Consider the following 12,798-nt stretch of genomic DNA (forward strand, 5'->3'; position numbering starts at 1 on the left):
AATGAGAGTTAAAAGCAAGAACTAGAGAAAATGTGAAGGAAAGAAGGTAAAATTGACAAAATAGAATAGAGAGAAAATAATGAAATATGGATCAAAGATCCTTGCAAGAGGAATCAAATAGAGCTTTGCATGAACGATGAATATTCCAGATTAAATTTCGAGATATTAAATTTCCTGGAATTATTTCGTCATCTGCAAGATTGGTTAGAATGAGGAGAAATTAATGTTTTTTCTTAATATAATTATATTACATATTCTTGAATACCTATTACTTGATACTCCAGAACCTAAAGCATTATGTAACAACAGATATATGAGTAGGTTCCCGGAAGCAATGAGGTTATACTTTACACACAGCATGAAAAAAACTACAATATTCGGACGGAGCCACTAACATGCAAACAGAGTCTGCAGTGCTATTAGTGGATTGAGAGGGATTATCAAAAAATTATTTTGTATTAATATCTCATCGAAGGGACACTGCAACACGGATTTTTTTTTTTAATTTACAATAGTCAGTTAAAAAATTGACACACAGCTCTCACTCTTCAAAGTTCGATTGTATGAATTGCGAAGTGTGATGAAGTTGATCCAAATTTTTCATATTTTAAGTATCATTGTTATTTAATGAATAGAGGAGAGGCTTTGGGTCGGCGAGGGCCGAATTTAAACATCTATATTGCAAAAATGTCGTTACAAACTTTGAAAGTGAACTCCCAACGAAGTTTCCTCTCCATAATTATCAGGTATTTTATCCTGCAGCTTTCAAGTTCTCAGAACTTGATGACAGTGATTCTTGGCGAATCGCTTCATAAGGGAGCTAATTGATCTGCGATGGCTTCACCCCAAACTGGATGGGCAAATGACTTTGGGAACAAGAAACAGGTATAATTTTAATAATCCTCTTTCAAAAACGGAAAATAGAGAGAAAGTGGGATTACAACTAAAAATAATCATTATAGAATATCGTCATTTCCTTGACAGACCTCTCGGCAGTTGCATACAAGATATTTTCACTTCACAATTAAACTACTTATAAGACAACAAATTCTATTTTGACAAATCGAGAGAGTTGAGATTTAATTTATCAGTAATATTAAACAGTTTTACTAAAATGAATTGAAGAAACTTTGTGATAGTAAGGTTTACGTTTCGCATCAAAGGCTTCTAGAAGCTTCTAACATGATACAACATTGCGTAATCTTGTGCAATCAGTCACATGTTTTTCGTTCAAGAAACAATGACTGGTTACTACGCGTCCAATACAGTATATAATTAAATGTTTATAAAAAAAGATGAGAAAAGAAGCGAAACTCGTGAAGAGGCATGTTATTATGTTAACTATTTGGTGGGTGACAACTTGTTAAAAAAAACAAGTCAAAAGAACTCGAGCATTCCTTGGAATAAGGGTTGTTGACCAACCAATTTCTGCTTCGGAATGGACCAATCCTAGTTTTTCTCACTTTTCACATTTCTATGTTATTTCCTTTAAATTATTTACATACATCTAATAATTATATATATATAGTATTATATATAATAATATATCTATATATATATATCGATATAATAGTATATATATATATATATAATTATATTTTTGTGTGCAGTTTGCGATATGTATAGCAAAAAATAATGGCCATAACTTATAAGTTAGTATAAGGTATAAAGAAATTAACTAAAAGAAATGGAAAAGAAAAAAACAATTCCAGCAATTAAAATCAACTTACCGCCCCCCCACTTTATAAAACTAAGGACTAAAGAAAATAACCATACAGTAAATAAAAATTGGAAATAGGTAATAATGCTTTATGTACCACAATTGGAATTAGCTGCCGTTTCATGGGAAGTTGGGGTGAGAACGAAGTGGTTTTCCGTAAATTATATTATTATTATTATTTCTAAAATTCATCAACAAACCTCGTGGATAAGATTCCACAATTATAAATAAGTAATTGGTATTGCTTAATTATAAACAGATGAATAAAGGCTTATGGTTTTTGTCATTTTGCTAACCATAAATATTTAGAGGAATTATCCCAAACAATTAATGTTAGCGATATCAAGTCGTTTTTGTTTGCGAGAAAAGTATAGACGAGAAAATGGCTTGTTTCCGTGTAACCACCCAAAGACAACCCTTGGCCTACCCACCCATCATTGGGAACGGTAGACCTTACATTGTGGAGAATCCCATGAATAAGGTTTACGCTTCATGTTTATTGATTGAAACTTTGGGTGGAGGTTGCCTAAGCGTCAGAGCCACCTAGCGGCGGAATCAAGAGAGCCTTTGCTATCTGATGCATGCTCTAGACTGGCCGTCCCAAATCCAAAACTGTTTTGTGATTAATTAATAACTATCATAATTTAATTTATGAATGGTTAAGTTTAAATTAGATAATTAAAAATATTCTTTAAGAATTCGGCATATCAACCCGGGTACTTATTCTGGAAATAATGTGTTTAAACAACTCCAGTAAGAGATAATTATGCTAATTTATGAAAAGAAATTGTTTACCAATTTTAATTACATTTCATCAACTACATTATAAAGATATGTTATTTTGTTTTGCCATCAAATAAAACTTAACATTCCATGTTAATACACCACTAATTGATTTTTTAAATGACTATATAAAGACGCCCTTCAACCCACCGTTCTGAAGGAAAATGGGATAGAATGAGAAAGAAATTTCTACCAGAGTTCCGGAGTCATTGCAAGTCCTCTCTTGCAACACGATGACGTCATCGAGGCCTTCAAGTGTGCCTCGAAAGGATGTGATTAAACGATATGGAATATATTTCGGTTCTTAAAATCCTTTAAACACGCTTTTAAATACATTTTATTTTAATATATTGGGTCTTGAATAACACAACTAACATAGTTACAGAGCTTACTGAAATTGCCATAAATATTACCATAAAAATGATACAGTCTTTGTCAAAACACGAGCAGGATATTCTTTAGTCATCTAAAGGATGCTGCTCACATTCCGAAGGACCGCCTGCCTGGATTGGTCCGAAGTAAAGAGCCTCGGGCCGCCGTCCATTTGTTATGAAGCTGATTTCAGTTCCCTGTAACATTTGGGTTGTGCCCTAGTCTGTCCCTTCCTGTGCTCAAATCACTTCTAAAAATTTCAAGAACAGCACAGTATATCACTTTGGCATTATTACAACGATTTATTCCCGATTACTGGTAATACCAATAAAACAGAAAGCAACTACTACAAAAACTTTAAATAAGAAAATTATTTTTAAATTCAAAATTCCTTAAGTATAATTCGCAGGTCTCACTAAATGTAATTATTTTTTTTTAATTTTTTAATCAAATTATTAAACAAAATTAATTAAAAAAGAAAAAATTCAATTAATTCGCGAAATTAAATTAAATCCCTTGGAAAATTTAACTTATAAACGAAATTTATTGGCAAAAGAAAATCTGAGAAATGCAAATTGGATCCAAGCGCTGGTTGTTTAAGTGTGAATTAAATCAAGTGTAAAATGTTAAAAATTTAAACTTAAACTAAGGAAACACTGAAAGCTGCCTTCCTGTTTTATGTGTCGATAATAGGATTTCTCAGACAGAGCGAGTCTGCACCAAAAACCAACTTCTTGAACCTGAAGCCTCTTCCTTTTCCCTTCCTACTTTAAACCTCGTTTTTTTTTTTTATCAAACCTCAAACCCTCGAATATGATTTGTCAGCCAGAAGACCGAAAATATTAAAGTTTGCTCTCAACTACAATAGGACCTCATTCGACATCCTAAGTAAAATACCTATTCTTTTTTTTTTTTTTTTTTTTCCCAGTATGGTTAGGATCCGATAAAACAAAAGGAAAGGCAGAGATTTGTTGTTTAGAGCTTAGTGAGGACAAGGAAGTCCTTAGAACACAAGTCGTGCAACCTCCATCGAAAAAGCTTGCAAACCCCTCTAGGAAAAACCAAGACGACCATTGTCGGTGGCACAATACTTCATCAGTATATAAGTAATTTGTGTTTGGTATTCCAAAGATAAAATAAAAAAAGGGCCCTTTGAGTTTGGTATTTAAACGGTAAACAATTAGAGGAAGTATCCCAAATGGATTGTGTTTAGTCGACATGAAGTGATTTTTGTAGGAAAAGATAAAGGACTCGAAAAATGGATTTTGGCCGTGACCATTCCAATCCAAAGACAACCCGGGTGGCCCACCATGACTGTTGCCCTTTTTAAAAGTAGAGTGTTCGAGTGTATGTTCGCTTACCTTTTGTTTTATTTCTTCTCGATGATTAGTTTCTGTTAGTCTGTGTTTCTAGGTTTAACTTTATGCTGCTTCTTAACACGATAGTTCTGGGATTAGTAATCTTAATAGGATTAGGTCTCTCAGAAGTTTGAATGAGACGAAACGGCAGAGTTTTCCATTCCTTTATGTTGCTAAAGAATGGCGAGGTCACAACTACAAAGTTTATAAGGTGAGACTCTGGGTTTGGGACCACCAGCACAGTCCCATTGCTTCTTTAATGTTTAAATTTCGTTCGAACTGGCGTTCTGAAATTCAGCCACCCTCGGTTCGAATTCAATCCCTACCTCCAAAGGCAGTGTAGGTTTCTTGTTCTCCTGCCGTCCTAATGGATTCTTGATTCGTTGGAGCGCCATAATTTTGCCCTTATTTTTTCCCCTTTCCCCATCCCCATTTAGGTGGGGTTAACATAACCTAATTCCCTTTTCCTTTCCAAGGTGGCAGTTTATAATTTAAACATGTTTAAATACCTCTTCCTGGGGTGGGAGCTTCCATTATCGCTTAGAAAGACTTGAGTAAGCTTCCTGATGCGAGATCACTGGTCCAAATATTTTATTTTAGACGGTCTTAAAGATTTTAATTGCGACGGTGTTGATGGTCCAACGTCCTGTGAGTAAGGTTTTGTTACGTTTAGGATTTGTTTGATCGAATTCTTGCCTTCACAACACCAAACCTCAATTTTTCTCTCTCTCCTTCTCTTTCTCTTTATGTCCACTGTGTAACTTTAATTTATTCTCTCTTTCTAAGTTTTACGGCCTTAACCCTATCTACTAATATTTCTTATAGCTATCATTACATCGCTCGGTCTTTCTACCAAACATTGTCTTCAATGTTTAATATAAATATATATACTATATATAATTATTATATAATACTATTATATATATTATATAACTATGATATGTATATATATATATATATATAATAAATAATATATATATGTATATATATATTTATATACCTAATATATAATATCTATATATATAATATATAGTATATTAATAATATATATTTATATATATATAATATATATATATATACCATATTATATATTATATAATATCTATATATATATATATATACTATATTATATATAATTATCTAGAATTATTATATATATATATATCATCTAATATTATGTGGTGTGTGTGTGGTGTGTGTGTGGTTGTCTCTAACTTGTTGTGTGCACTGTCTCCGTTGGGTGTGTATATGTATATATAGTCTAAAATGTCATATATATATATTATCTATCAATCATATAATATATAATACTATCTCTGTCTATATATCTATCCTATATAATATCGTCTCTACAATGTCTTTGTAAATATCTCAATTCCTCCTACCCTCTCGCAATTAATTATATTTTCATTAATATGTTTAAGACCGAAGGGAATTTTTATTTCCCCCCCCGCGATAACTAGACTTTGCCTGGACCCTTCCGGGAGGTTAGTGCGAATTAGATATTAAAGGACATTGTAGCTCGATCTATGTATAGGAATCACGGAAAATGTTGGCTTATAACCTTATATACTCTCTTTATAAGCGAATACCACGGGTAAAATGAAAGGTCAGGAACTCCAATCTTTCTTTCGTCTTTTATTATCAGACAAGTCGTCAAGGAGCTACCTAAAGTACAATCGGATAGGAAGGCCTCAGGTACAAACAAGATCCTGGAATACCACTCGCTTGGTTAATTATCAAAAGGGTAAAAATTAAACGGGATAATCCAGGATTATCGGATATCACACACACGGTTCACAAACAGCTTCCTGACCCTAACCGAAATTACAAAGTATCTTTATAGTCCCAAAACATGTAAAAACTGAATTTCTTAATTTTGTTGCTTATATTTATCTCACAACTTTTTTTATTTCATTATGAAAGCATCAAGTTTAAAATAAATATATAAATAAACCAAGACTTAAATTTAGACCATTTTCTTTATTTATTTGACCTGTGATAAAACCAAGATTCAATGATATTCTTTTAACTGGTGTCATTACATGGGGACTAAAGGCTCTTGGCCTTGACTCCAGTTAATAGGAATGGGTCCTAAAATTTCTCTCATATGTACAAATAATGCAATTCGAATTTATTTGGCCCAGTTCTCACAGAATATTGATGTTGCTTGAAAGGAAAGCTGTGAAACAAGAGATTTGCCACTCTGTCCGTAAATAGATTTTATCACACTTTTTGCAAGGAATTTATTCATATATTGCAGCCTGGAAAGATCTTTAGGAGAATTTTTGATTACTTAAACTGCTGGCACATTAATTATTGTGAAAATGTAATATTTCCAACAATTTTATTTAGTTAAAAAGCTTTTTAAAATTCTAGGAATATCTAAAAACCTTTCCATCATAAGGTAACTTTTACGAATGTTAGGACCTTACTAAATTTCAAGTTTTGGTCATAGTTGAATAAAATTGTTTTTCTTACAGCTCTTTTCCATGGCCACATCTACCAAAAAGTCGTTTGGGATTATTTAGTTTCAATGCAATATCATAAATAAAGATTTTCAAGTTTCAGCGTCAAATAAAACTGCGGGGCTACAGACACGTAAACAGCCCTTAGGAAACATCCCAGCCAAAAAACAGAGGAATTTAACATTTTGATGGTTGATTGGAGTCGTAATGAAACAAAAGAAGGTGCAATATTAGTTGCTTTCGAATTTTTCGGAAAGTGAACTGAAAAGGGGTGAAAATTTCTATCATTTCTATGGACAGTTTTACATCAAAGAAAATTCAAATTACAATTTCTTTCTTTCCTTCCTCTACAGTAAATTTTTATAGATGGGACTAAATTGATTTGAGATTTCTATTAAGGAATTCCTGGGAGGTTTTCGTGAACTGGCCAAATACATGAAGATATCATCCACGTAATCTAAAACCAAATAACTTTTTATTGGGTGAAAATTCTTGGTAACGTAGTTTGTTGTCATCAAAAAATTCCATGTAAATATTGGCCTAGGAACAGGAGATAAGGGATTACCCATGGCCATGCCAAACTTTTGTACAAAAAATTTCCCCATTGAAACAAAATTTACTATCTTTTGATACATAACCTTATGAGGACTAATGAGATTTTCTACACTTAAGGGAATGTTCTTGGACGCTCTAAATTTCCATCTTGCCAAATATTCAAGTAAGTCATCTACAGGCCTTGTAACTTTTCCCAGTAAATAAAGGGACAACATCAAAACTAACCATCTTAAAAATCAATTATTCCATATTTAAACTTATTCAATTTGTTTTATAAATCAACATTGGTTTTTAACATTCGGTTGTTAGAAATATTTTCCTACCAAAGGAGTAAGAATTTTTAACAAGCCATTTAGATTAAATTATACGAAACTGAGGCCCACTGAAACTAATGATTGGTGCCCTGATAGGGTTATTGATTTTATGTGTCCTTGACTAAACCATACATGTAATGGTAGGGAGGGTGTATTGGGGGGGGGGCAGGTGTAAAACTGTTTTAATTAAACAATGGTCCAAGCCCTTCAAAATGGATTTAATTTGTTTGATTAAAATGGGTTGTTTAACCTAAAATGGAGTAACGTGGTGTTAGGGTCCAACCAGACTCATTTCGTTCTAAGTATCAGTGTTCATTTAGCAATGTCCATTATTTTACTTATTATAGTCACTTTTAGTTCATAAATTCTACCACTGCGATTAGATTTATCTGCTTTGTGTGTTCAACCCATTTGTTCGTCTTCTTTAATTTTCTTAAACAGCCTGGACGAAATCAATTCCACGGGTACATTAGGGGGTGAAGAAGGTTTACCAATAGCCCAATATCACCAATACCACAATCCTTTACAAATATTTGATATCACATTCAGGGCATAGGTTTTGATTCAATTTTTGAATAAATAACAAAAGGATTTTGATGATGTCGACCACAGTCCAATGGTTACCATTAAATACACCAAAGCTTAACCCATATCCCAAAGCCGCTGTCGTAGGCCACATTCCACTGGTTTTTGTCAAGATCAAATTCAATCATGAAGTCCACGTTGGCATGCCTTAGTCCAGGTCGCTTTTCAGCAATAAGATTTTTCGTCAGCTTATGACTTGGAGCTTCCTTTGTCAAGGACCGGTTTTGCAGCCTCTTTCTCTAAGAAAGAAATTGTAATTTGAATTTTGTCTTGATGTAAACTGTCCATAATGAAATGCTTAGAAAACAATTTCACCTTCTTTCAGTCTTTCGGGAAAACAATCAACTGAATATTGCCATCTTTTGTTCATTACTACTCCAATCACCATCCAAAATTTTTGTTAAATTCTCTGTTTTTTGTTGGGCATGTTCCTAAGGGCTTTACGTTGTGTAGTAGCCCGCAGTTTTAATTGACGCTGAAAGTTAAAACTATTTATGATATTGTCATTGAAACTTAATACCCAACGAACTTTTGTATATGGTGGCATGGAAAGAAAAGAGCTAGAAAAACATTTTATTCAACTAATGACAAACTTGAATTTAGTAAGCTAAATTCTAAAATTACCTTTAAAATTGATGAAAGGTTTTTAGATATTCCTAGAATTTTAAAGCTTTTTAACATAAATGTTGTTTTCAGTAATAATTAATGTCGAAGTGTTAGTAATCAAAATTTCAATTCCCTAAAGATCTTCCAGGCCTGCAATTAATGCAAAATTCCGCTTTGCCAAAAAAGTGATGATGAAAAATACTATTACGGAAGAAGTGGGCAAATCTCTTTCAACATGCGTCTTAAGCAACATCAATATTCTGCTGAGAAACTGGGCAAAAATATCGAACATGCCATTCTTTTGTACATATGAGAGATTTAGACCATCCGTATTAAACTGGGAGTCAAGCAAGAGCCTTAGTCCCATGTAAGTGCCACGTTTAAACAGGAATATCATTGAATCGTTGTTTTAATCAAGTCAAATAATAGAAAAATGTTCTAAATTTTAAGGTTCTTGGTTGATTTAAAACTTGATTGCTTTCATAATGAAAAAACACAGTTTTGTAGATGAACTATAAGCAACAAAATTAATATATTCATTTTTTTTACATGTTTTGGACTGTAAGATACTTTGTAATTTTCGGGTTAGGGTCAGAATCTGTTTGTGACCGTGTGATATCAGATCTCCTGGATTTATCCCTTTTAATTTTTTTACCCTTTTGTATAATTAAACCATCTGGTATTCCTGTAATCTTGTTTGTACCTGGAGGGCCTTCCTCTCCGATTGTTACTTTCGTAGCTCCTTTGACCGATGTCTGAATAAAGACGAAAGCGCTTGGATTCCATGACTTTCATTTTCCCGTGGTTCAATTACGCTTTATTCAGGTGAAGGTCCGTGGCATCTCCAGTTGAGTTTTTGTTTAAAGGCATATATATATATATGTATATTATATATATATATATTATATATTATATATATTATATATATATATATATATATAAATGAAGAATGAAAGACAAGAAGAAGAAGAATTAAAACAAATGTTAAATGAAAATAATCCTTGTTAGTTCTCAGGATCTTATATTATTATTCTCCCCCTTTGTTGAGGTTTCTGCCGATGGCAATACACTTAAAGCATCCGGTTCCGTACGTGTAGGAGCGATAACAAAAGGTATATTCATTAGTTCAAGAGAGAGAGAGAGAGAGAGAGAGAGAGAGAGAGAGAGAGACAGGTGTAACGCTGGTATTCTTAGTCCTACGGCTGGAAATGTAATTCATACGTTTGCATGAGGCAACCATCAGCCAGTCCATCCATCTGTCCAGGAGGTGCCTTGATGAGCGTTCCAGGGAAAAACGCGTCGAATCGTTAGTGAAGAGCTTTTCCTTTGTGAGCACAAAGGAAAATATTCTTCAGGAGCTGCAAATCCAAGTTTAACCTTGAGAAACATTCCTTGGAAGACGAAGGAAAATTATATGCAGTGAATGAGTCAGTCATTAAGAAAGTAAATGCAACATCTACTTCATCCTCAAATAGCGGAATAATATTGATAACAATAATGGCACTGTTCAAAAATGTTTAAACATAAGAACAATGTATTTATCAATTTTCTTATTGACAAGAACTCATATCTATTCTTAATTCTTCTCCTTTAATTTTATTAGACATTTTAAAATCTATATTTTTCAAGAAAGTTTTCTCTATTTTAGTCTGTATCACAAAGCTTAGTGTCAACTAGATATTGAAATTTAGGAACTGGTTATTAACGTTTATATAGGATAGATATGATTATATTGAATGTATATATCCCTCGAATAAAGGATATAAAAAAAAAATTAATAGCCGGTTATTCCAATTACCCAAGCCACGTTGTCTTCTCCTGAGAAAGAGGTCAGGTCCTCTTGACGCTCCTCTCGGCATTGGCGAGACGTGATAATCCTAAAAGGCCACATAGACGATTCGAACGCCTGATCAGGTCGTCTGAACCAGAAGTAAACCTCTCTGTCTATTTTGTTCCCTTCCGACCAAAAGTAGCGGAGTTCCTCGGCCCTTCCGTGCTGCTCGCAACCTGCCGTTGCCAGGGTTGCAGCTTCCGTTTTAGTTCAGGTGGCCCGAAGCCTCCATATCTATAGTGTGATCGCAGGAATTGATTTTCAACACAAATTGTGAAATCGATATATGACAGCCACGTCGGTAGTTAGTATGTATTGACTGAATACTGTTGTCTTTTTTCCCATTGATCTAGTATATATATATATATATATATATATATATATATATATATATAATATATATATATATATATATATATATATATATATATATATATATATATATATCATATATATATACATATATATATATATATATATATATATATATATATATATATATATATATATATATGTATATATATATATATATATATATATATATATATATATATATATATATATATATATATATATATATATATATATATAGTATATATATCATACAGCCAGGAGAAGGGTGAATGAAATGACTTGAACCGAGCGCTCTCATGTTTTTTTTTTTCTACACCTCATCAGGGTTCAGGTACAAGTGCCTGAACCCTGATGAGGTGTAGAAATACATGAAAGCGCTCAGTTCAAGTCATTTCATTTGTCACCCTTCTCTGGCTGTATGCATATATATATATATATATATATATATATATATATATATATATATATATATATATATATATATGATATATTATATATATATATATAATATATATATGTGTGCTTGGGTGTGTGTGCGTTTGAATGAACAAACAATTGTAAAACTTGTTCGGTATGTGCTTAAACATTTGCTGTATTATTATTATTATCATTACTATTCAAAAGATGAACTCTTTTGATGTGTAAAATGCACACAGACCATCGATTTTAAATTCAAGCTTCCAACGAGTACGGTGTTCATTAGGAAGTATGGATGTAAACAGAAATATAGAAAGAAGAGATTTTGCTGATTAAAAAAGAAAAAAATCGACTCGTAAATTAATAAATAGATAAAAATGCATTTAAATGAAAGAAGACTAATATTAGGGTAGTAATGGATTGCTTCTTTTGTTGAACTTTTGAAGTTCCCAATGCACGGCATCCTCAGTGAGACTGCTCTACATTGCGACTGTGTGAGTCATAAAGGACTTCTGGAACTGTCAAGTTCTACAGCGACTCACATTTGCTGTATTTCGATGTTGCTGCTCCGCATATCTGGTTGCTCTCGTCAGGAAATGGGGATCAGGGAACAAATGGGACTCCAAAAGATCCATGTTAAAATACACTCATGAAAAAATGTCAAACAGGAGAACATCCGTCAATGGTCCAAGTCATAACATTAGGAAACACAAACGTACCACACGAACCACTCAATCTAAAAGAGCTAAAGCTCTGGCAGAAGCATAGTCCAAACCGGAGAACAGTGTTCTAATAAAGGAAGGTGTACGAAAAACTGCACAGGTATACGTTTTTCTATTTTATTTTTATCTTTTTCTAGTTTCCTTGCGTTTTAACACATAGTTATGCAGTAAGATTAAAGGATCTTATTAAATTTCTTGAATATGTCTTGCTGTGTGCTTTAAATAGTTCGAGACACCAAAAATAATATTGTGCAGCAGATAAAGTTTTTACTCTATAAATTATATAAAAAGGGAAAAAATATTGAAATATGTTGGATCCCTGCCCATGTCGGAATAAAAGGAAATGAAGAAGCTGATAAAGCAGCCAAGGAAGCAATCCACAAGGTGAGAACAAATTTAAACATCCCTATTAGTGACACTGTAGCTTATATAAAAAAAAAATAATTGTAAATAAATGGCAAAATATATGGAACGAAGAACCTGAAAATAATAAACTAAAACAAATAAAACCTGAAGTTACAAAATGGAGCTCCATATACCAGAGAGAAAGACACGCTCAAGTAATCCTGACACGTCTACGTATAGGCCACACCCGTCTAACACATGGGCACTTAATGAGCAGCCCACATGACCCTGCTCCGGAGTGCTCAGAGTGCAAGGTATTGATAACTGTTGTGTGATTGTCCAAAGTATGACCAGCAAAGACTGTCAAC

Source organism: Macrobrachium nipponense, chromosome 37 (genome assembly GCF_015104395.2).
Source record: "Macrobrachium nipponense isolate FS-2020 chromosome 37, ASM1510439v2, whole genome shotgun sequence".
NCBI lineage: Eukaryota > Metazoa > Arthropoda > Malacostraca > Decapoda > Palaemonidae > Macrobrachium > Macrobrachium nipponense.